This window comes from Ranitomeya imitator, chromosome 2 (genome assembly GCF_032444005.1).
Source record: "Ranitomeya imitator isolate aRanImi1 chromosome 2, aRanImi1.pri, whole genome shotgun sequence".
NCBI classification, from domain to species: domain Eukaryota; kingdom Metazoa; phylum Chordata; class Amphibia; order Anura; family Dendrobatidae; genus Ranitomeya; species Ranitomeya imitator.
Window position 1 is genome coordinate 636,544,693 of NC_091283.1, and position 25,110 is coordinate 636,569,802.

The following is a 25,110-nucleotide window of genomic DNA, read 5'->3' on the forward strand; positions in this document are numbered from 1 at the left end:
GGAGGTTTAATGGTTCCTATGTGTGAACAGGGGACACCACATACACGACAGGTCTCCACCCAAACTAAATTCTGGTTCCTACACACACAACATGTCCATCCCTCAGGGGCAATGTAAGAGGTTGGAGACAAACTGGGAGCGGCAGGGCAATCAGCACCATCTTTGTTTCATACTTTCACATACAAAATTTTACCATCATGTTTTTCTTCACCTTAGCCTACTTCACCATGAAGAAGAGGAGTCACCTGCAGCTGCGGAATCAGACCCCGGCAGATGTTAAAGGGCTCGTTCTCGATAATTGACGGACAAAAGATGGAAAAATAGAGGGCTTGACTGACGAGTTGTAAGAACTGGAATTTCTGCGCACAATCAATATCTACCTCAGCTCTGTCGCAAATTTACCAAAGTTAGGGTACCGTCACACAGTGCAATTTTGATCGCTACGACGGCACGATTTGTGGCGATAATTTCATGACGTATTTGCGATGTAGAAGTCGTATGGGACAGTCGTACGGTCGTGTCACACAAGACGATTCAGAGCAAATTTTGCATAATCTATGCGTGACGTTGTTCACTAGGGGCGTGTTGTGCTGCTAGCTAGTGTGCTGATAGGCCAAAGGTTCTGTGCACACAATTGGTTGGAAAATTTGTCACCTGAGCGCTATTGTTCCCAATGCCACCTCACTGCTTTCAAAATTTCCTTTCTTCACTTCGTACTTGGACACTTGGTGGACCTGGACATCGGATTTTTGTACTTCGCAGAATATACCACGCTTTGCACCGCAGCTTCGAGGTATGTAAACCGCTTGGGCGTGGTGGATGTAACGCTGTATGGTCGGCATGAGTGCTTCGTTCCGCCGCTGAGGCGTAGCGGATGGTACGCTGTTGTGACTGGAGGGCTACAGCGTGGCAGATGGTACGCTGTATGGTCGGCAGGAGCACTTCGTGGTACGCTGTTGTGACTGGTGGGCTAGAGCATGGCAAATGGAACAATGTGGGGTCAGCATGAGCGCTTTGTGCGGCTGCTTGTATGTATGTGGTGGTTCGCTGTTTTGGGTTATGGTGGCCTAGGGCGTGGCAGGTGGAACAATGTATGTTCGGCATGAGTGCTTTGTGCAACTGCTGTAGTGAAGCGGGTGGTACGCTGTTGTGGGTTATGGTGGCCTAGGGCGTGGCAGATGGAACAATGTCAGCATGAGCGCTTTGTGCGGCTGCTTGTATGTATGTGGTGGTTCGCTGTTGTGGGTTATGGTGGGCTAGAGCATGGCAAATGGAACAATGTGGGGTCAGCAAGAGCACTTTGTGCGGCTGCTTGTATGTATGTGGTGGTTCGCTGTTTTGGGTTATGGTGGCCTAGGGCGTGGTAGATGGAACAATGTATGGTCGGCATGAGTGCTTTGTGTGACTGCTGTAGTGAAGCGGGTGGTGGCATAGGGCGTGGCATATGGGAAAATGAATGCTGTTTCTCAAAGTGGCGTTTGCACCTCTGTGACGTTTTTTTTTTTAATGTTTTGTCCACCTTTCACTGTAGCTGTTTTAATGTACTATTTGTCAAACGCCTAACTTTATTTGTTTTTATTTTTACAGATGTCAAATCGTGTAGAATTTATACGCGAGTTCCTGGAGATCTACCAGTCTTTCCCATGCCTTTGGAAAATAAAATCGCCTGAGTATTCTAACAGGGAAAAGCGTAAGGCCGGATATTCCAAGCTGATCGAATTATACAATCTCCATGCACCGGAAGAGCAAGCCACAGAAACTGTAGTAAAGAAGAAAATTCAGGCGCTGCGCACGGTCTGGAGGAGGGAGCTCAATAAGGTCCTTCACATTTCCAAGTCTGGGTCTTCAACAGAAGAGGTTTATGTCCCGAAGCTATGGTATTTTGATTACCTGAATTTTCTTCGGGACCAAGAGGTGCCACGGTCATCAACGTGTTTGCGGTTGTTGGCACCCGTGGAACCAACAGTACCTCAGAACCACGTTGAGCTGGAGTCACAAGGGCACCCAGTAAGTACATCATTGCAGCACTGTTTCACCAATGTGGCCTATAATTCGATATTATTTTTCAGCTTTGTCTCCATCTGATTATACCATGAATTCGAAGTGTTATCATTTTTCTGTACAGACCATAACCCTGTCGCAGAAAAGTATTACATGGCGACATTCTTAACCCATACCATGTATATATAGCAACTTTTCACATGTATACGAATATATATTTTTTATGCGGTTAGGCTGGTGTACCTCGTTTCTTTTTTGTTTTTAATAATTTCCTTTTTTATTTTCTCCCTAGGAGGAGAGTGCACAGGACAGTGGACAGGACAGTGCACAGGACAATGCACAGGACTGCTCCACAAGTGAAATAGTGGAGGCTGCACCTGCACGGAGTCAATGGAGGCAGGGTTCAAGGAAGCGGAAAGCCACCTCGGACGTCTCCCATGAACTGTTGAGCATGGCCAAAAAGGTGTTGACGCGCAAAACCAGCCCTGCTTTGAAGGGTTTTGGACTGTACATCGCTGATAAACTTTCTACAATGGAAGCAAGGCAGCGAACTTTAACCGAGCGTCTTATTTTTGAGGCTGTTAGTAAGGGATTGGATGGCAGTTTGGATGAGAACACACGGTTGGTTTCTTCCCGTCCAATCGAGCGGCCAGAGTCCGCATATTGTCCACCCTATTGGCCACAAACTCCAGTACGGCCCAATTTCCCCGTGTCCCACTTTGGGCCGTCACACCAAAACTCATACCCGACAATGCCGTCTCACATTTCTTCGCCCATCAGGCACCTTCATGTTCGGAACGAAGATTCGGTGTATCACGATTTGTGATTTTATTTTTTTTGTTTTCTTACGGATTTTTAAATTGTAATGTTGTTAAGAATTGGTTAATAATAAAAACTTTTCATTTAACTTCACTCTCAACAGCTTGATTGGTGGGATATATATATTGTTAAATTAAAAAACTTTTTTTAGCTGTACAACACACAACAAAAAATGTTCAGACACTTGGTTTCTATTTTGGCCCCGCCGACAACTGTTGGCACATGTCCCGAAGCTTCTGCAGCTCCCCCATTGCCACATTCTGCTGCTCCTGAATCCGCGCCATAGTGTGGATAAGCCTTTCTATACCGGCTTCCAGATCCTCCTTGTTCACACCGACGTCAGCTGTGGGTCAACAAACATAACATTAATAACACAGTAGTCTCCCGATGTGTCTTTGCTTCTGTGAAGGAAAAAAACAAAACTGTCAGCATATATGGCAATACTGACTGCGGGGGGGGGGGGGGGCTGGTGTTGGGAGTGAAAGAGGGGGCCTGCAACCAAATCAAAATCACTTTATTGTGGGAACCTACTAGGATGTTGAGGCACGGAGGGCACTTCGGGATCAGAGTCCGTGTCGAATGCCTCGTGCTGTCGGCGGCGGCGCTGTTTCTTTGCCTCTGTGAAGGTTAAAAAAAAAGGTATGTCAGCATATATGGCAACACTGGCTGGCGGGGGAGGGGGGGGGAAGGGGACCTGCAACCAAATCCAAATCACATTATTGTGGGAACCTACTATGATCTGGAGGAGTTGACCCGGAGGGCTCTGGGACATCAGAGGCGGTGTGTGATGCCTCGTGGCGGCGGCGCTGTGTTTTTGCCTCTGAAGGAAAAAAAAAAATATATAAAATAAAAATAAAGGTCTGTTAGCATATATGGCAACACTGGCTGCCGGGGGAGGGGGGACCTGCAACCAAATCCAAATCACATTATTGTGGGAACCTACTAGGATCAGTTGTCGTTGACCCGGAGGGCACTGGGACAGTTGACCCGGAGGGCACTGGGACAGTTGACCCGGAGGGCACAGATCCAGAAGAGGCTGTGCGTGATGCCTCGTGGCGGCGGCGCTGTGTCTTTGCCTCTGTGAAGGAAAAAAAATAAAAAATAAAAAAAAAGGTGTGTTAGCATATATGGCAACACTGGCTGCCGGGGGAGGGGGGACCTGCAACTAAATCCAAATCACATTATTGTGGGAACCTACTAGGATCAGTTGTCGTTGACCCGGAGGGCACTGGGACAGTTGACCCGGAGGGCACTGGGACAGTTGACCCGGAGGGCACTGGGACAGTTGACCCGGAGGGCACTGGGACAGTTGACCCGGAGGGCACAGATCCAGAAGAGGCTGTGCGGGATGCCTCGTGGCGGCGGCGCTGTCTCTTTGCCTCTGTGAAGGAAGGAAAAAAAAAATAAAAAATAAAAAAAAAGGTCTGTTAGCATATATGGCAACACTGGCTGCCGGGGGAGGGGGGACCTGCAACCAAATCCAAATCACATTATTGTGGGAACATACTAGGATCAGTTGTCGTTGACCCGGAGGGCACTGGGACAGTTGACCCAGAGGGCACAGATCCAGAAGAGGCTGTGCGGGATGCTTCGTGGCGGCGGCGCTGTCTCTTTGCCTCTGTGAAGGAAAAAAAAAAGTTCGGTCAGCAGTTAGCTGTGCCACATAGTACTTTTCACCGTTCATACTGCCCCATAGCTGTGGCACATAGTGGCTCTGCAACGTTTAAACTTCCCCAAAGCTGTGGCATATAGTGGCTCTGCAACGTTAAAACTGCCTCATAGCTGTGCCACATAGTGGCTCTGCAACGATCAAACTGCCCCAAAGCTGTGGCACATAGTGGCTCTGCAACGTTCAAACTGCCCCATAGCTGTGCCACATAGTGGCTCTGCAACTTTCAAACTGCCCCATAGCTGTGCCACATAGTGGCTCTGCAACTTTCAAACTGCCCCATAGCTGTGCCACATAGTGGCTCTGCAACGTTCAAACTGCCCCATAGCTGTGCCACATACTTTTGGGTACCTTCGTACTGACCTCTGCGAATCTCCTGGCGAAGCTCCTGCAGGCGCTCGGGGCTTTTGGACTTGAGATCGCCCCATTTTTTAACAATCTGGGCCTTGCTGCGAGTTATCCCAAACCGCTTCCTGAGGCCCTCAGACACCACACGGACAACTTCCTCCTTGTGCTGGTTGCGGTGCAGCACCAGCCCTGTTGTTTCGTACTGCATCCGATCCATTGTTCCAATCAATGAGGATCACGGCGACTGGCAGCCATTATCAGGATGTCAGGGAACCAAAACAAGCTAGCGCAGGCACGCCGGAACGCTGTAACGTCATCACGCCGTCATAGACCACGAGCGTACATTACGTGCCGCTCCGGCGTTATATAACGATCCTTCGAACGGCATTTACTATGTGCGTTCCTTCCGTAACGCTCAGCCGTCACAAATGTGACGCTGTCCATAAACGGCAACGCTATTGCGATGCCGATCGCGCGGCAGGACGGCGGAGTCAAGCTCCTCCTCTGGGCGTTGCCGTTCAGGGTCATTCAATCTAAAATGGCGGCGAGATTGCGTTCTGCTCCTCTGGGGCAGCCAGAGCTCCTTTTTTTTGTTACCAAGATGGATGCCCTGGATTATGAGGGTCTGGAGAGTCACCCTGCCCACCCAAACATCCACAAGCGGGAAGTGCTTGGCCGCATTAGCAGAATGATGAAGAGGAGGTTTGGCGTCCGCCGCAGTCAGCTTCAGCTGCGGAAAAAGTGGGCTGACCTCCGCTACAAAACGCCACAAATTTTTGATGAGTTGCGTGCGGAGGCCAGGCGAGGCAAGTACTAGTATGGGGGGATTGGGAGATGCACGCTGTCAGGAGGGGGGGATTTGGAGGGAGGCTTGCGCTCATGGTTGCCAATGTGACCTCAATTGAATTTAAAAACATGCCCCGTTTTTGTAAAATTTAGTTATTTTACAAGCAGAATATGCGTTGCCCGTGAGAAACCTTGTCGGGTTCCCTAATCTCAACCACCATCTTGTAATTATTAAGATGTCCGTAATTTATAGTTTCTCAATTTACCACAAATATTATCGGAGGAGGTTGGCCTACTGATGAAATAATACGTTTTCCAAAGACAGGCAGACCATTGAACACCAGAGCCCACAGACATGTCAGAGTATCGCACCCCTGTAAAGTGTGATCTCCATTTTATGTTTCAGTATATTGTTAGCTTTGATCTGCAGCACTCAACATTTTTGTGTAAACATTGTGATTCTTTACTTTAGGTGTAGAGAGACAGCGGCGGCAAGTGAGACCCGCCATTGCCACCAGTACCCCATCTTCAGACACCAGTGGGAGCCCACAGTCCGGGACATCACGTAAGTTCACAATCATTGATTGCATTTTTTTTAACATCATACGGGACATAACAGGGTAGCTGAAATATTTGAAGACATTACCGGCGCAGTAATGACCAGGCGGCCTACCACACCTCCACCATCTGTTGCGACCATGCACCCTCGCACCCCTGTGAAGTGTGATATAAATTTTCAGTTTCAGTATATTGTTAGCTTTGATCTGCAGCACTCTACATGTGTTTTTAAAGATTGCGTTTGTTTACTTTATGTGTAGAGAGACAGCGGCGGCAACATATAGCAGCCATAGCCAGCAGTCCAACAACTTCCGCCACCAGTGGGAGCCCAGAGCCCGGGACGTCACGCAAGTTAACAATCATTGATTGCAATTTTTTGGTACCTGCATACGTGTCATAAGAGGGTTGCGGAAATATTTGAATACATTACAGACGCAGTAATGACCCAGCGGCCTACCACGCCTCCACCATCATTACAGAGCAGACGGCCTCGCACCCCTACACCACCCTCAACACCTCCCTTCCGCCACTCCTCTTCCTCCCCCGGGTCGTCGGCATTCTCCCCAGAAGCTAACATACGTAAGTGACCAAAACAGCGAGCGCTTCCCAACGGCGTGTTCCATAGTTAACCAGATCTGTTATTATTTCCTTTTCGGTGCTGCAGCAGTGGCCAGATCTCTGGGATGGGAAATTAGCAGCTCTGGTTCTGGCAATGAGGAACCGGCGTCCCTTCTCCGTAAGTATCAAGAAAATACGAGTGGTTATCTGCGGGATGTCACAAAAGACAACTCAAACTGTAAAATTTAATAAAATAAACATCGCCCTGTGGTGCCAGACCAAATTGAAAGTTACAACACCCTAAATTTGGTCCTGACCCAGAGGTCGAGATGTATTTTCAGCGGAATCAACGTTAGTTCTCCAACCTCTTCTATCCACAGAACCGCCCACCGTGAGAGAGCTCATGGCGAGACAATTGCGCCTGGAGCGGACAGCAGCGCTCCTGCAGCAGACAGCAGCGCTCCTGCAGCAGACAGCAGCGCTCCTGCAGCAGACAGCAGCGCTCCTGCAGCAGACAGCAGCGCTCCTCCAGGCTCAAGTAGAGCAGCAGGGCGTGACGCTGCGACACCTGTTGGGCCGTGGAAGGAGATAATTTTTTTTTTGTTTTTGGTTATGTAATATTTTGTTGTTAAATAGTTAAATACCAAGAAATTGTTACAAAAAAACAAAAAATCTTCGCATTCTTTCTGTAATGTTTACCGAGCTATAAGGGTTAACAGCACCATTTTATAGGCATATCATTTAAAGTAATTTAGAGAGGTTTATATGATTTAAAATACGATTATGTGTGGGTAAACCATTGATTGGGTGCATGCATGGCAGAGCTTGAAATCGAAGGAAGTCGCCATTTGACTTTGGAATGCAATCTAGACCGATCGCTGTAACGTACTATCCCGTCAATGGGGATTATCGAGTCACAGGACACCTTGACGGAATAGGACGTCATATGAGTTGCCCACTTTATCTAAACTGAACAACCAAGAATTACGGGAGTAATAAATACAATTTAATTTTATTACACAAAAGACAGTGACCTACTCGCCATATTAAATTGTGGACACGAAAGCATCACCTACATATTGTTGAGTAAACAGCAAAGCAAAAACAAATATTTTTTTATACGGCGCGATCCTGCCAGGGTACAGCTCCAGAACCATTAAAGTACTGACAGTATTTTTCGCGACAGTCCCTTGCATCGTCTGCCTGTCTGCCAGATCCAAGTGCTTGAAGAGCTGTTAAATTATCAGGTTGTGTACGCCATTCCCCGGGCACAATATCTCCGGTTCTTGCGTCCACTGCATCAATAAACGAAGGAGGAGAATAGGAGCTCGTATCATGACTCTCAGGAAATTATGGAGCACACAGCATGCCAAAACCACAAAGTCTATAGACGTCAGCTTCAAGTTGATAGCTGTGTGGAACACTCTAAACCGATTTGCCATAATCCCAAAGGCATTTTCAACCACACGACGGGCCCTCGACAACCGGTAATTAAAGATTCTGCGCTCCGGTGTGAGTGTTCTCTGTGCAAATGGCTTTATCAAATGTGGATGAAGAGGGAAAGCTTCGTCTGCGATGAAAACAAAATTGAGGTTTGCTTTTGTGTCTTCATTTAGTGGCAACAGCAGTTGATTGTTCCTCAAGCTTTCCCCAAATGAAGTGTGTTCAAAAACTCCACCGTCGGAGACTCGACCATTCATGCCAGCATCCACATCGACGAACTCATAGTTCGCATTGACAAGGGCCATGAGGATCACACTGAAATATCCTTTGTAGTTGAAAAAAAAGGATCCAGAGTTGGCTGGTTGCGTGATGCGCACATGCTTTCCATCTAATGCACCACCGCAGTTTGGAAACTGCCACAGCTCATCAAAATCGGAAGCAATCCTCTTCCAGTCATCCGCCGTCTTGGGAAACTGCAAGATGAGAAGGAAACATGTACAAATTAGGTAAAATATATTGTTGTGCACATACACTATCATGTGGACATCCTAGAGTGATTGAGGCGCAGTATGGATTAGTATAACAAAGTCAACAACCCTGAGTATGCAGGCAGCCTTTTTTAGCAGATGGCTTCGGTGACTGAGAGGGGGTGCTAAACAATATATCGAAATTATATAATCAATAAAATAACGTTGGGAGCAGCAAATAAAAGAAGGGTGGCGCAGGGTTGGAGCAGTACATATCAGAATGGAGCCGCAAAATGGTTGCATCACAGGTCAGAATGGAGGCGCAGGATCACAGCAGCACATGTCAGAATGGGGGCGCAGGATCACAGCAGCACATGTCAGAATGGGGGCGCAGGATGGGAGCAGCACATGATAGGATGTAGAACATATACCAATAGAAATGCGCGCAACTAGGGCGTAGAACGGGTTAAATAGCTAGTATAATATATCGACATAACACAGCAGCCATAAAAATATAGTAGTACCTCCATATAATGCCTTAAGCTGTGCACAATGGCCTCGCATGTCTCCGGAATCACAACGCTCAGGAAAGGTCTGGAAACAGCTGCGGAAAACTGCAAATCCTGAAGAGACCTTCCTGTTGCCAGGGACCGCAGTGTCACTGCCAACCTTTCATCCACGGGTACGGCTGCACGCATCGGCGTATCACGCCTTTGTATGAGTGGCGTAACAGCAGACAGTATTATTTTGAAGGATTCCTCTGACATCCGAAGGTAGTTTCGGAAATCATGAGGGTTATTGTCACGTAACTCTCTTATGAGACCCATGTGTGACAATGTGGATCTTTTCTGCAGCCAGCTCCGGGTCCACATGCGACGTTTTCGTTTAGGACGTCTCTCCTCTTGGAGACGTGCTGCCTCAAACACCAGGGCAGCAGCAACAACAGAACTCTCATCGGAAGTGAGCATAGTTCCTAAAAAGAAAACAAACGTACAATAAATACACGTGCTTACAAAACAATGTTTTGACCATTGATCTAATAACTATATATGTTACTACTGGCATTAAATGGGGCAGTCAACCATCTCGATCTGTAAAAGGATTAAATAATTGGGCCACGCTACAGCTGTGTACCTGAGGTTCTCTGGCCTACCCTACTCTCCATAAAGGAACAATCGACAACGCTCCAGCGTTTATCCCCGTTGAAGCGCAACATCTGCTACGCTGTAGCGTTATACATACCTTTTGCGGTAAAAGTCTGTAGTTATAGTAGTTATAAAAGTCCAGGGAATCCAGCGAATTTAGGAGTTCTGTTTCCAGCACGTGCTACAGAGAGAAATGAATAGAGCGCTCGACAGCTCCGGTTTTATCAGCTGGGAACAATAGTCCTTTGTTTGTCGAATGAGCGCACAGTATTGTACCGACCAATCAGCACACGGGAGGTGGAGAATTTAGCGCTCCTACGTAGCCAGTTCCTCCGCCCTTTACATCGTATACAATATCGTGCACACCTTTGTTACACCATGCGATCATGCCGCCACAGCGGGACACTAGACGACGAAAGAAAGTTTCAAACGATGTGCTACGACGTACGATTCACAGCGGGGTCCCTGATCGCAGGAGCGTGTCACACACTGCGATATCGTACCTATATCGCTCGAACGTCACAAATCGTGCCGTCGTAGCGATCAAAATTGCACTGTGTGACGGTACCCTTAATCAAATTGAAAAGGTTGGAATTGAGTGATAACATCTCTGGTGGGCTGGAAATGCTATCAGAAAAGTGTCAAAACCTCACACACCTTAACCTAAGTGCAAACAGAATAAAGGACCTGAGCACAATAGATTTGCTGAAAAATTAGAGACCCTAAAAGAGCTTAGATCTGTTCAACTGCAAAGTCACCAACCTCTGATTACAGAGAAGTCTTCAAGCTCTTTCTCCAGCTCATGTATTTAGATGGGTATGAGAAAGAAGCGCCTGACTGATGAAGAAGACTATATGGAGGCTTTAGATGAGGAAGATGATGATGAAGAAAGACTATGATGAGGACGCTCCCACGGGTGAAGAGGGAGAGGAAGAGGACTATGAAGATGAGGTAGAAGAAGACGTTAGCGGCTAAGAGGAGGAGGAGGATGATGATGAAGCTTCTAAAGAAGAAGAGGCTGACCAGGACGCAAGTTTGCACTTCGAAGGTCCTCTGTGTAGTGGGAGTGTCAGTCTCTGGGAGCTGCACTTACTCATTGGCTGTTCAGCTCCATGCTTTGATTGGCTGCCAGGCTGCAATTGGCCTGACGCTGATTGGTGCATCAGGGCAGGCTTAGAAGGTGGAAGGCGCGCATTCAGGAGTGTCCTCAGTCAGTACGAACTCGTGCGCCTGTGATAGCTGCTGTATGCTGTAGGTGCGCATTCCCAACCTGAGCAACTTGAGCTATATACTCTGTAACCAGAGATGTGTATTGTTTAGGCGAGCACTCCCGACCTAAGCTATAAACTGTAACCAGAGCTGCATAGGAGAGCATCTCCCGTCCTGAGCTCTATACTGTGAACTTGTATACTTGTAATCCGACAAGTGTGAACATAGCCTAATATCATAGTGTCTAAACCCACCTGTAGGCTGGGCTTACATGCCTAAATAATTGTGCTATCATTATAATGATTAAATAATTATTAATTCAGAGCTATGATTGCAGTGAAATCTTGTACATATTGTTCCATTTGTACATGGCCACAAATCTGGCACTGAATAATTTTTCACTGAAAATCGTGTGTTGTCCTGCAGTCTATGCATGACTAACAACTTTTGGAGATAAATCGTTCAGTGCCAGGTTTGTGGCCATGTACAAATGGAACAATATGTCCCCGATCTAATGAACAATGATTGCACAATAATTGAAGAGTGTAAACCTAATGTCTGTTACTTGATAGCATTTTGTTTCTGAAAACACGTTGCTAAAGGGATGCATTATCATTATTACTGTACAGAATGCCACGCAAAGGGAAACGATCTGAAGCTAAAAAAAAAACGCTTGCAAAGAATCAATATTTCTGCTTGTGAAAAGTCTGGTAAGCTGCCACTTGGTCATAGCATAGAAGAGAAGAAGCAGTCAGAAATTGTGTGTGATGCTGCTGAATTACAAGAAGAACAGGTCAAAAGCGTTACTTCTGTACAAGCGTCTCATAGAGCGATTACAGGTATACAGAATTTTCCAGAAACAAACAGTGCACATGTAATTCCCTAATTTTTCTCATTGCCCTTAATGAGAACTCAAAGTTATCAAGTAATGATCTTGATTATATTTTGAAAGAGGGTGACTTGTTGTATACAAGCACAAAGCAAAAGCTAATTACTGATGGCAAGTTTGTGCATGACTTTTTAGCTCATGATGAGCTTCCAGACACTGTTGTTTACAATATGCATACATACAGTGTTATTAAATTTCCCTCACAGTATGGATATTTAACCCCTTTCTGTCATTAGACGTACTATTCCGTCCATGTGGGGTGGGCCTTACTTCCCAAGGACGGAATAGTACGTCATGCCCTTTAATGCGATCGCATTAAAATTCCGATGCCATCTTACCTTAGGGAAGATGGCCTCGGCATCCTGATGTATGGCGCCGACCCCCCCTCCCGATCGCTGTGATTGGCTGTTCAATTGTGAACAGCCAATCACAGCCTTTCTCATTGGCTGAAATAGTGAGGTCCCAGGCTAGGATCGAGTACCGATGTACTAGATCCTAAGCCGGTGCCAGGCATCGGTGCAAACCCCCGATTGGCGCGATCGATGATCACATCGAGTGCGCCAATCGCAGGGCACAGCGGCGGTGTTACCGCGCTGTGCCCTGCATATAAGTACCTGCTCCGCCTTGTGCCCTGCTTCCTCTGCCCTGCCCCTGATCCTGGCTGCAGCTACTGATTGGCGCGATCGATGTGATCGTCGATCGCGCCAATCACAGGGCACAGCCGCGTCTAATCCGTGCATTCCCTTTTCCTTTTTTTCACATCCCCGTTCGCACACCCAGCAGCCGCCGAACTTTGATAAGTGACGCGGTTCACTTATCAGAGCTAGGGCCTGCTGTTTTAGACTTTTCCTTTCACAGGTATTTTTTTCTCCCCATTTGCTTTTTTTTCCTTTAGCTTTTTTTTTTTCAGAATAGTTTGCACCAAACACTATCCCCCCCACACGTACACATAGTTACCAATAAAGTACACCCAAGCACCATACTCAAAAAAAATGTCCCGCTCGTCCCAACAGCGCTATTCAGCGGAGGAGGCATATTCTTTCCTTGCCTCCGACACTGATAGCGAGGGAGAGGATCCCACTTTTCTTTATTTTTCTGATTCTTCCTCATCCTCTTCCCACTCCTCATCTACCTCCTCCGGCCCTGCGGAACCGCCACGCAGACATTGCAGGAGAGAAGCAGTGCCCATCATTCATGAAGATGAGGCAGGGCCCACTCCTTTAGATGAACCAGCGCGCCGCCCCTCTTCGGACCTCGTATGGACCTCGCCCCCTGAAAATTACGAGCCACTGATTCCTGATTTTGTGGCAGAATCATGAATCAGGTTTGACACCTCCGGCCTCACAGAAATAGACTTTTTCAAAGTCTTTTTCTCTGAGGATTTTGTTAACCTCATGGTGGAGCAAACTAATTTGTATGCTCGTCAATTTTTGGAGCAAAACACTGGTTCATCATATTCTAACTGGTCTCCTGTAGACGCCGTTGAAATGATGCAGTTTTGGGGCCTGATGCTTCATATGGGGCTCCTGAAGAAGCCAGAAATTCGGCAATATTGGAGTGTAGATATTTTATGCAACACTCCAGTGTTCCGAATGGTCATGGTCCGGACGCGTTTTGAGGCCATCCATAAGTTCCTGCATTATTCCAATAGTGCACAGTGTCCCCCACGAGGTGACCCCAACTTTGACCGTCTGTTCAAAGTTTGGCCGGTCATCGAACACTTCAACAAAAAGTTTGGTGAAGTGTACGTGCCCAAAAGGGACATCTGCGTGGATGAGTCCTTGGTTCATTTTAAGGGGCGGCTCAGATTTCGTCAATACCTGCCCAGCAAGAGGGCCAGATACGGAATCAAACTCTACAAGCTGTGTGAGAGTACCTCAGGGTACACCTACAGCTTTAGAGTTTATGAAGGGAAGGATACCAGGATTGAACCCCCTGAGTATCCCCGTCCTGGGAGTGAGTGGGAAAATTGTGTGGGATATGGTGCACCCACTGCTAGATAAAGGTTATCACCTCTACACCAATAACTTTTATTCCAGCATCCCACTCTACAAATCCCTCTCTGTCCGCAAAAATCAGAGAGGCCTCCCGAAAACGCTACTTGGGCAGATGCTCAGAAGGGGTGACAGCAAAGCCCAATGTAGCGACCAACTGCTGGTGGTCAAGTACAAGAGGGATATCCTTCTCTTGACCACCATACACGGTGATGGCAGTGCCCTCAGCACTGTACGGGGTACCTCTACACAGGTCAACAAACCTGACTGTGTACTGGGGTACAACAAAAACATGGGGGGGTGTTGATCTCTCTGATCAACTCCTCCAACGGTACACTGCTTTGAGAAAGGCCAAGGTGTGGTACAAAAAGCTGTCCGTGTTCATAGTACAAATGGCAATGCTCAATGCTTTCCTGCTGTCACGATGTGCACGCCACACCGATACGTCATACCTTCAGTTCCAGGAGGTAGTGGTTAAGGCCCTGGTATTTGGCACGAGGGAAGGCACGGGCCCCAGTAATTCCGGAACTAAAGGTGCTCGTATCGTACCAGGTCAGCATTTCCCGAGGGGAGGTCTCGCAAACTGGAAGAGGTAAGTCGCAAAAAAGGTGCCGAGTGTGTTACAAAAGGGGAATACGCAAGGACACAATTTATCAATGCGACACCTGCCCGAAAAACCTGGCCTGTGTATGAAGGATTGCTTCAAATTGAACCACACCTCCATGCACTACCAATTTACTTTACAGGAAACAGATTAGTTCCAAAAAGGGGGCACATCTATGTAAGTTCATTGGGGGTCTAGTTTACAAAATGTCACTTGTGGGTTTTTTTTTTATTGTTTAGGCACATCAGGGGCTCTGCAAATGGAACAGGACGCCTGCAGACCATTCCATCAAAGTCTGCTTTCCAAAACGTCACCACTTCCCTTCCGATCCCCGACGTGTGCCCAAACAGTATTTTTTCCCACATGCGGGGTATCAGCGTACTCAGGACAAATTGGACAACTTTTGGTGTTCAATTTCTCCTGTTACCCTTGGGAAAATTAAAAATTGGGGACTAAAAGATCATTTTTGTGGGAAAAAATAGGATTTTTTATTTTCACGCCCGGGCATTATAAACTACTGTGAAGCACTTGGGGGGAAAAAGTGCTCACCTCACATTTATATAAGTTCCTAAGTGGGTCTAGTTTCCAAAATGGGGTCACTTGTGGGGGGTTTCCACTGTTTAGGCACATCAGGGGCTCTCCAAACACGACATGGCGTCCAATCTCAGTTCCAGCTAATTTTAGCTTGAAAAAGTCAAACGGCGCTCCTCTCCTTCTGAGCCCTACCATGCGCCCAAACAGTGGTTTCCCCCCACATATGGGGTATCGGCGTACTCAGGACAAATTGGACTACATCTTTTGTGGTCCATTTTCTCCTTTCACCTTTGGGAAAATAAAAAAAATTGTTGCTGTAATATCAATTTTTGTGACTAAAAAGATAAATGTTCATTTTTTCCTTACACGTTGCTTCTGCTCCTATGAAACACCTGAAGGGTTAATAAACTTCTTGAATGTGGTTTTGAGTACCTCGAGGGGTGCAGTTTTCAGAATAGTGTCACTTTTGGGTATTTTGAGCCATATAGACCCCTCAAAGTGACTTCAAATGGGAAGTGGTCTAAAAAAAATGGTTTTGCAAATTTTGTTGTAAAAATGAGAAATCACTGGTCAACTTTTAACCCTTATGACTTCCTAACGAAAAAAAAAATTTGGTTAAAAAATTGTGCTGATGTAAATTAGACATGTGGGAAATGTTATTTATTAACTATTTTATGTGACATATTTCTCTGTTTTATGGCCAAATTTCCGTTTTTTTCACAAATAAACGCAGGTAATATCAAATAAATTTTACCACTATCATGAAGTACAATATGTCACGAGAAAACAATGTCAGAATCACCGGGATCCATTGAAGCGTTCCAGAGTTATAACCTCATAAAGCGACAGTGGTCAGAATTGTTAAAATTGGCCCGGTCCATAACGTGCAGACCACCTTTGGGGGTAAAGGGGTTAAGGAAGCGGGGACCTGATGGTGCGCCAGACTTTTTGGAACTTTCTGAAAGATTACAGTGTCTGTCTTCAGATATAAAATATGCACTACTCACAATGAGCAGTCTGACTATTGCGGTGTTCTGCAATAGTTTAGGCCACTTTGGTTTTTTCGATCCTCACTGTAGGTCTCTTGAAGGTTTGTTCTCTGACACAGGTACTGCTGTAATGGTGACTTTTTTTTTTTAACCATTCAATTTTTATTGAGAAAACGGAGTACAATTAAAATGCAACAAGGAAAGGAAAAAGGGGGGAGAAAGGGGGAGGGGAAGAGGGAGACATAAATGTAAATATCCACGATCAAGAATGAAACAAAAAAAAAAATTACAATACATGGGTGCATACATAGCTATGATATCAAACAATTGAGTCAGCTGGCAGAAGAAGGGGGATGGTGGTCAGGCGAGGAAATAAAGGGTGAGGAGACCCAAAGGTCCCACCACGTAAGGACCTTGTTCTTTTTTGCAAGACAGTCCGCAGTAATCGACTCATAACTAAAGTGCAGATTAATTTTGGATATCAATTCAGGTCTGGAGGGAATATTAGAAGATTTCCAGTGCTTTGCAATACATTGTCGGGCCGCCACAAGAATATTAGAAATAATGGGTTGAAGGGAAGATGGGAAGTCCAAGAGAGATATACCCAATACTGCTAGAGGGCCAGTTAGGTTGATAGGAAGATGGGTCACCTCTGAAAGAATCGCTTCAACCTGACGCCAAAATATTTGCACACTAGGGCAACTCCACCATACATGAGCCAGCGAACCAGAAACACCACAATTTTTCCAGCATAATGGGGAAGAGGAGGGATAAAATTTTGCTAATTTAACAGGAGTGAAGTACCATAGGAGCTGAATTTTTTTGCTTTGTTCGAGGTGACCAAGACACGAAGAGAATTTGGAAGGATGCAGCATAGCCATGCTCCAATCCTCCGGGGAAGCCTCGAATGCAAGGGCACCCTCCCAAGTGGACATAAATGGGAGTCTCTCAGAGAAATCATGGGAGAGGAGGGATTTATAAATGATGGAAATGCCATGATCAATCCACGTGTTTGGTCTGAAAAATCTGTGGATTGGGGTCTCCATACCCAGGGGGGACACGGCCACACCGAAGGAGTTACAATGTTTAAGGAGGCTACGAATTTGGAAATACTGAAAAAAAGCCCTAGGAGGCAAGTTATAGCGAGCAGTGAGGTCCGCAAATGATCTTAGGCCCGACTCATTATAGAGATCATTCACTCGGTGTATTCCGCAGTCCCCCCAGGCAGAGAGAGACAAACCATCTATTGCGTAATCTAATGCTTGAATAGAGACGTAGTCAAATATAAAATGGAGGTAAGTAGGGCAGAGACCTGTCCAAACCTTAGTGGCGGAGCAAATTGTTTTAAGAGGGGAGCTCCGACTGGGCGGCGGGAGCAAACAGATCTCCAGCAAAAGTTTGAGGGAACCCCTAGGGGCAAAGCACGACTCAATATGGAACCACTGGAGGGAGGAGTTCCCCTCCCACCAAATCTTAAGGGGGTCTAGGAGAGCAGCTTTGTGGTAAAGGTGGATATTAGGGGCACCAAGACCTCCCCTGGTATATGGGAGAGACATTAGGGAGCGTTTTATTCTATGTGGCTTGTTATTCCAACTAAAACGGTCAATAATTGCTTGAAAAGCAGAGAGGTACTTAGAGGGGATAGCGAAGGGGAGGCATCTAAAAAGATATATAAGTTTAGGGAGAATTAACATCTTAGACGTTTGTATCCTAGCCATCCAGGATAGATGAGAGCAGGCAAGCTGGTCAATTTCTTTTTTACTTTCGTGGAGGGTTGAATCACAGTTAAGGCGAACAATGTTTTTAATATGGGTAATTTGAATACCTAGATAAGTGAATCCGAGCGGAGACCATATAAAGGGGTAAATATTTTGGATTTGAAGTTGGAGAGAGGAAGAGATAAATAGGGGAAAAATTGTGGACTTGGACAGATTTAGCTTATAATAGGAGGCTTCAGTAAATTGGGTAAGAATGGAAGACACTGCAGATAGTGACTGTAGAGGAGCAGAGCAAGACAACACCACATCGTCGGCGTAGAGGCCAATTTTGTGCTCCTGACTTCCCACCATTACCCCCCTAATGTCAGGGCATTGCCTCACCGCAGCCGCCAGGGGCTCCATGACTAAAGCAAAGATGATGGGGGAGAGGGGGCAACCCTGCCGGGTCCCATTTGAAATAGAAAATATACGGGATTTAAACCGGCTGAGCGAACTGAGGCACAAGGATTGGAATACAAAGCCATAATAGCTGAAAAAATCTGGCCAGTAAGACCAAATTTGTGCAAAGTAGATGCTATATAGCCCCAGTGCACCCGATCGAACGCCTTTTCCGCGTCGAGAGATAGGAACACACTGGGGAGGCTCCGCCTCTCCACCACATCCAGCAGGTCGATCAAGCGTCTCGTACCATCTCTAGTTTGCCTACCCGGGACAAACCCAACCTGGTCTGAGTGAACCAAGGATGGGAGCACCGATAATAACCTATTGGCCCAGACCTTAGCATATATTTTTACATCGCAATTTAGAAGGGCGATGGGACGAAAATTGCCAGGAGAGGTCATAGGTTTCCCAGGTTTAGGAAGTGTCGAAATACAAGCCTCCAGACCCTCTCTCTCAATAGTACCCATAGAGCGCCAGTAGTTAAATAAACGAATGAGAAAAGGAGAGAGGATAGTGAGAAAATGAGAGTAGTATGAGAAGGAAAAGCCATCTGGACCCGGGGCAGAGCGTTTTTTGGCCTCTTTGATTATTTGGGAGATTTCAGTTACTTCTATAGGGCCGTTAAGGAGCGACAACTGCTCCGGATTAACAGTGGGGAGATTCGCTTTATTCAAAAAAGCGTTAATTGAGTCCTGAGAAGGTTGAGGAGTATTTACGTCAGAATCTAGGTTATATAATGAGGAGTAGTATGAGGCAAATTCTTCAGCGATATGGATTGGGTTGTAAATCCGAGAACCTTCTGACTTAAGAAGATAAGCAATTTTGGTTTGGGCTTCTTTTTTTTTAACGCGTTTAGCTAGTAAGGCGCCTGCCCTGTCACCCATGGAGTAGAATTTGGCTTTCGATTTCCTGAGCGAATTTTCTGCTCTATGGAGGAGGAGCTGGCGAAGGCGCAGGCGTGCATCAGAAAGATTGGAAAATAATTGAGGGGAGGGGCAGGCTTTGTGGCAAGACTCCAGCCGGGCCACTTCAGCCAAGGCAGATTGAAGGTTTAGGTTATACTTGCGTTTAGCTGCTGCAGCCATCTTAATGAAAAGGCCACGAGCCACTGCCTTGTGAGCGAACCAGAGGGAGTCCTCACGCACATCCGCCGAGTCATTAAAGGCAAAGAATTCCTGCAAAGAGTTTTCAATTAGTGTAGAGTTTGCTTGCTCAGAGAGAAGGTGGTCATTAAGGCGCCAGTGTGAAGGGGGTCTGATTGCAAGAGGGTCTTCTAGGGAGACTGACACAGGAGCATGATCAGACCAAGTAATATTACCTATATTTGCAGACATGCAGTGAGGGAGAGCGACATCATCTACTAAAATATAATCAATTCTACTGTAAGAACCATGACGAGGGGACCAAAATGTGTAGTCTCTCTCATTACAATGGAGATATCTCCAAATATCGTGTAAATTGTAGGAGCTAATCAGCTGGGCCGCATCACCCCTAGCCACAGCAGCCGACGAACAGTCTAGATTCTTGGATACTGGGATGTTGAAGTCTCCAGCAACTAATTTATGACCATGCTGATAATTACCTAAGATTTGAAATAAATTATTTAGAAATTTAACCTGACCAAAATTTGGGCCATACACAGAGGCAATGGTGTAAGGGGTATTGTTGATTAAACTTAAAATTATAATGTATCTGCCTGCGGGGTCAGCTGTAGAACTAATTAGCTGGAAAGAGTTAGCCTTGGTAAAAAAAATTGCCACCCCAGCCTTTTTGGTCTTCCCATTCGCAAAAAATTGGTGGGGGTATAGATTCGAATACATTCTTATATTGTCCCGTTCTAGTAAATGAGTCTCCTGTAAGCATATAATATCGTGTTTGGATTTAGCGAGCTGACGCCAGACAATCGATCTCTTACCAGGGGAGTTGAGGCCGTTAACATTAATAGAATATAAAGAAACACTCATTGTAATATGTTACACAATTTGCTGAAGAAGATTCGCAAACCCATTACCCACAAAAAAAGCATAAACATGTCGTGGGATACCTCGCAAACTCCATCTGCGACGAGGGGGGGGAAGAGGGAAAGGAGGGGGGAGAGGGGAAAAACAAACATACAAAATCCAAACATTTAAACAAGGGAACATCCAGGGAAATCTGAGGTGAAAATAGAAAACAGTTCACCAATGGGGCAATATGCTGAGCGGAGTCCTGCCAGGAACCAGCCTCAGCAAAAAAACTCAGCAAGCAAAAAAAAAGAAGAGAAAAAAGAAAAAGAGAACTAGAACTGAGCGGGGAAAAATAAATTCTTCCAGCCAGGAAATGGTTAAAATAGACACTTCAGGCGACCTTCCAGTCAGGGGTAATACGGCGTCTCCGGGGACCAGATCCTCCAGGTTTGGTGGAAACAGAGGCAGGAGTGGGCACAGGAGGGTCAAAACCCCATTGGGACAGGGTCTTGGCTGCTTGCGACGAGGATAGGCATGTGGTAAATGAACCGTCTTTACGAATGCAAAGTTTGGTGGGGAAACCCCAGCGGTATAATATACCCTTTTCCCTCAGGATTGAGGTGTATGGTGCAAAAGCCTTGCGGAGGGCTAGAGTTCCTGGAGACAGATCAGGGAAAACTGCAATGGTAGCAAATCGTTCAGGTAGCGACGGTTTCGATCTTAGTGCTTGCAGAAATTCCTCCTTCATAACAAAAAAATGGATGCGAGCTAGTACATCTCTGGGTACCGCAGGGTCAAGGCCTGAGGGTTTAGGGATCCGATGAATACGGTCAATCACAACGTCATCTTTGGAATAAAGTGGGAGAACAGATATAACAAAGTCTTGTAGAAAGGCTCTGAGATCATCAGCCCCAATTGATTCAGCAATGCCTCTTAGTTTCACATTATTTCTCCTGGATCTGTCTTCCAAATCCAGGGTTTTAGCATGAGTTTTGGTAACAAGCAGCTGCAGGTTATCATGAGCTTCCCACAAATCATTGTGATAAGCTACCAGTTCGGACATTTTATTTTCAAGATGATCTGTGCGGCCTCCCAGCTCCTCCACCTCCCCCCTGAGCTCTGCCATCATGGAACGCATATCCTCCTGCAGGGAGGTACGGAGGTCACCAAGCATGTCTCTGAGCAGCGCTGCTGTAACTGGAGCCTCTGAGAGATCAGCCGCTGCTGTGCTTGAGGCAGAAGACTGAGAGCCTCGGCGTGCAGCTCTGGAGGGTCTAGGAGAAAGCGGCGCCATCTTGGGCCTCTGAGGCTGCTGAGGGGTGGCTGCAAAGAAGTCCACAATGCGCCTGGAAGGGTCCCCTGCGCCGGCTTTAGATTTCCCCATACACTCACCGAACGGTAAGGAGCAGGAGTGGGGAGTTCTGGAGGAGAAAGCACCGTCTGTGCACTGCTGTGTGCCGCTTTATGAGTCCTGGGAATGGAGCTCCCACACTATGCAACCTGCACCATCAGAAGTCAGGCCACGCCCCGTAATGGTGACTTTTGAATATCTGAATGACATGATTGAAAGACTGCTTTTATTTCATGCATTGCTACAAACACCTGATGCGTACATTTATGAGTTTATGCCAGTTATGTTTATTTGTACAATGGACAGTCAGCAAGCAAACAGTTAGCTTCTAATATACAATCTACAGTGAGCAAAAAGAATGCACCAGTCGACGAATGTGGTACTTCAAATTTAAACACATTAAACATGCTAAAGCATAACAAAAATAGAAGATGCAGAATAGTAATAGCAAATAAACAAAAGAAAATGTACCATAAAGAGGTCATCAAATTGAGAAAACATATTCATTATGATAAAAATAAGACAAACATGTTAAAGAACCAAAAAGACAAGTATTTAAATTGTTCTCATTTTAGAATGAAATGAAAAGCATTTATTACAGATCGATATTCCTGTGATGCGCACTACAGGATGACGCAACAATTATATGTCAAGCTGCATTATTCTAGCGATGCAGAGTACAAATTGAGGCAAAAATCATATGTAAATGTACGTTATGCCCATGATCCAGAGTACAGACTGAGCAAAAAATCATATGTAAATGTACATTATGCCCATGATCCAGAGTACAGACTGAGCCAAAAATCATATGTAAATGTACGTTATGCCCATGATCCAGATTACAGACTGAGGAAAAAAATCATATGTAAATGTACGTTATGCTCATGATCCAGATTACAGACTGAGGAAAAAATCATATGTAAATGTACGTTATGCCTGCGATGCAGACTACAGATTTAAACGGATAGCATACATGAAGAAACGTTATCTCAATTACCCTGAATTTCAAACAAAATGGAAAAACTACATGCAACAGTATGCATCAGACCTTCGAAACAAACAGAATAGGAAGCAAAGTTTTGTAGAAAAATACAAAAATGAAACTTATTTCAGAATGTTTCATAAAATGTAATGTGCCTTCAGGATACAACAAAATTATAAGCAGTCTAAACTTCAACTAATTCGACAACAAATCAAAGCAGTTAAATCAAATTCTGATGACAGTTAGTGCTATAATGCAACAAGCCATTGACGCCTTTCATATGGAAATAAAGAGTGGACCAACTCACATCTGCACAAGCTGTCACAGAGCCCTGTTCCCCAAACAGGTGAAAGTGTGTAAACGTGAGAAATATAAAAAAAACACAGCCATGGTATCACATTGTCTTACAGGGAAATATGTTCATGTTTGTAGTGATGGCTGTCAACATGTAGAACTATGTGCAGTACCTGAAAGGATGACAGAGTGGATTTGCCACAGCTGCCACGAAAACCTAATGACAGGAAATGTTCCTCCAATTGCGGTTTTTAATAAGTTAGAACTGGCGCCAATTCCAGCTGAACTTGTTGACTTAAACATACTCGAAAGACACATAATAGCACTATATATACCATTTGCAAAAATAATCACTCTCCCTAAAGGGCAACAGAGAGCGATCCATGGTTCTGTTGTGTGTGTTCCATCAGAAGTGGAGACAACAGTCAATGCATTACCGAGACCCATTAGTCAGTCTCAGTTGTTAAAAGTAAAGCTAAAAAGACGACTTACAGTATATTACAAAGGACACTACCAATTCCAAACGTTAAATATGTGCAAAATACTAACTGCACTGCTTAAAACTGAAAGAAGTACATTCTGAATACAAAAATATAGATATCATTCATGATAGCTGTCACTTTGATCAGCTATGTCATGACTTAACAAATGAAGATGATATAATAGAAAACATCTGAAATTAGAGATGATATTCAACAAGCAATTGATTTAATGGAAACAGACAATTGGGATGACATTACAGTAAATGAAGACGCAAGACCCAATAACGAACTCCCAGAACCCTCAGAAGAATACATTGATCAGGAGGACTTGCATGCTTCGGATCAAGAAACTAATGAACAGAATGGCGCTTGCTACTTTGATAGTTGTTTACAGCCATCTGATATTGCCCAAGAGCTTATAGCATTTGGTGAGGGTATCTTTTGTGTTGCACCATCGGAAGGAAAAAAAGCCAGTGAGTTTTTTCAGAGTACCAAAACTAGAGGCTATGGCTTTTCCAGTTCAGTTCCCGACTGGTATTAACACCTTAGATCAAATGAACAGAATTAGGAATTTGACTCTGAGCAGGTACTTTAATGCACGTCTCCTTTCTGTCGACAATCATTTTTCTATCGATTCAAATTATATTTTCTTTGCACAGTTTGTCACTGAAATGCATTTAGCAACATCCAGTATGTCCATTCAGCTCCGGAAAGGAAAACCTGTGACCAGAGATGGACGTAAAATCACAGTTCAAATGCTGAAAGATAAGAACGAAGTTGAAAGACTAATAAGGAATAAAGATGCAACTAGATTTATGCAGCCATTGAGAGGCACTCCAGCTTATTGGGAGAAAACCTTGAGAGATCTTTTTGCTATGCTTCGTCAGTTGGGAACTCCAACTTTCTTCTGCACAGTTAGTGCTACAGAAATGAGATGGTCAGAAGTCATTCAAATAATAAAGGCGCAGCAAAATGAGCAAGTTAATTTTTCTGAGATGGACTGGGCCTCAAAATGTTAAGTTTTACGTAGTAACCCTGTAACAACTATGCGTATTTTTGAAAAAAAAAAAAAAAAGAGTAGAAGCACTACTAAGACATCTACTCTTGTCACCCGCACAGCCTATTGGAGAGGTCATTGACTACTTTTATCGAGTGGAATACCAAGCTAGAGGATCTCCACATATACATCTTTTGGCTTGGTGTAAAGATGCACTTGAATTTGAGAAAGATCCCGATAAAAAAGTGTGTGAGTTTGTGGATAGATACATAACATGTCAGCTACCGGATCCTAATGCAGACCCAGATCTTTACAAAATTGTAACTGAAGTACAAACTCATAGCAAAACACATTCAAAGTCATGTAACAAAGGGAAAAAAAACATTGTAGATTTGGATTTCCAAAGCCACCAGTAGAACATACTTATATAACGAGACCTGTTCCAGCACAGACCAGTGAAGAACAAGCAGCTGATTCAGACAGTGATCCATCTGTCATGTCCCTTGAAAAAGCAAAAAGGAGACTTAAACCCCTTTGGGATTTACTGCATAAACCTGAGGCTTCATCTGCAAGCATATCCCAACTACTTGCACAATGCAAATTAAGTCATTAGGAATACAAGTGTTGTATAAGTTTCCTAAACAGTTCTAGTGCGCTAATGATGAAACGACAGCCAAAGGATGCCTGGGTAAATAATTATAACAAGCATTTGTTAAGAGGATGGAATGCAAATATCGATATTCAGTATATATTAAATCCACACTCTTGTATAATGTATATTTTATCGTACATTTCAAAAGGTGAACATGAGATGAGTGATTACCTTAAAAGAATTGTTGCCAACACAAGCTAACATCTGATCGTGATGAAATGAAACAGATTATGC

General features: G+C 45.1%; 1 pseudogene; it reads left to right on the top strand.

The window, feature by feature from the left end:
- Window positions 1-227: 227 nt before the first annotated feature.
- LOC138666766 (acidic leucine-rich nuclear phosphoprotein 32 family member A-like) lies at window positions 228-24,246 on the top strand (annotated as a pseudogene).
- Window positions 24,247-25,110: the final 864 nt, after the last annotated feature.